Genomic DNA, 1,457 nt, shown 5'->3' on the forward strand with positions numbered 1-1,457 from the left:
CTTGCTTCAGACGTGAATTGTTAACGTCGTGATGTACAGTACACAATGGCAAAGGTGTGTGGCGGCCTTTATGCTCCAAGCTTATTTATTTATTATTTATTTATTTTCGAAAATTTACCGCCCTGAAATCGATGGAATCGGGTTCGACTCTTTAGTTGATCGATACTCCATTCCGATTATTTGCATGGGAATCGGTGGAATCGAGAATCGGTTCTTAGAATCGACATATCCCTAGAGTTAATAAAAGATTATAGAGTAGTCCCATTTACCGTCCCATGTGGTCTAGTGGCTAGGATATCTGGCTTTCACCCAGAAGGCCCGGTTTCGATACCCGGCATGGGAACTTTTTAAAGCTCAGATGCATTATGTACAAATTTTATTATCTGAAGGACAGCGTCACGAAAAATGTACTCAAAATGATGTATCACGGTCTTTTTGAGAGCCTTCTCAGATATGGCCTTACTGTGTGGGGATCATGTGGTGTGACTAATATGAAAAGATTGAAGTCCAACCAAAAAAGGATTTTAAAAATGATTCATCAAACTAACTTTGAGGAAAATGGTGGATATTCAGGTGACTCGTATTTTAAAGACCTTGGTACATTACCACTTGATAAATTGTATCAGTACATATTAATAATTGATAATTATTTTAATAATAGATACAAAAGGAAAAGAAATATTAATAGTAATATCGATTTAAGGGCTTTAGGAATGTATGAGATTCCGCGATGTTATACGCATAAGGGTTGTAGGCAATTGAAAGTTGTTGTACCTAAACTGTTCAATAATTTGAAGAGCGAATTTAAAGAGTTAAAATCTTTGTGTGAAGTAAAAAGAAAAATTAAGACATGGATATTGTCTGATTGTTGATAATGGAATGTAACAGTATTTTATATATTGATATGCTTAATTGCTATTAAGAATGTTTTTTTTATGTAAAAATTTGTTTGTTAGTGAAATTGTTAATTTAGTAATTTTTACAAGACACAAATTGTAATGCTTAAGTTGGCACCTGCTGACAAGCCAATTTCGGCTTAGCGGGACCAGAATGTTTGTTTTCATTTGTAAATTTACACTGTTGTATAAACATTATTTCTTGTTTGTACATAGTTAAATGAATAAATAAATAAATTGTTAAATCCAAAAAAAAAAAAAAAAAAAACGAAGAGGTTTAATGTTTTGTTTCACTTTTTTAAGGAGGAGTTATCAAGTTTTGTCTGTTGGTGCCCTTTGGACACCGCTCAGCGGGTGACCATTTCGACCCTGCACCATCCATTCCCATTTTAGCAGTTATCGTTCCGGTCTGAATCGTCGTTCCGGGTCTAACCAAGATCAAAAGAATATGGCGACGTCATAGGAGGGCTTCATTTTACGCCTCGGTGAAGTAAAGGTCAAATATCGTGGTCAGAACGGCGCTGACATGCGTTCAGGGATTTTTTGGCTTCCTTATGAATC

The 1,457-nt window shown here is 35.3% G+C and overlaps 1 non-coding gene across 1 annotated transcript; it reads left to right on the forward strand.

The window, feature by feature from the left end:
* The first annotated feature begins 271 nt into the window (after positions 1-271).
* Positions 272-343, forward strand: Trnae-uuc. The gene has a single exon. It is a non-coding gene; the product is annotated as a tRNA-Glu (tRNA).
* Positions 344-1,457: the final 1,114 nt, after the last annotated feature.

Source organism: Ischnura elegans, chromosome 10 (assembly GCF_921293095.1).
Source record: "Ischnura elegans chromosome 10, ioIscEleg1.1, whole genome shotgun sequence".
NCBI lineage: Eukaryota > Metazoa > Arthropoda > Insecta > Odonata > Coenagrionidae > Ischnura > Ischnura elegans.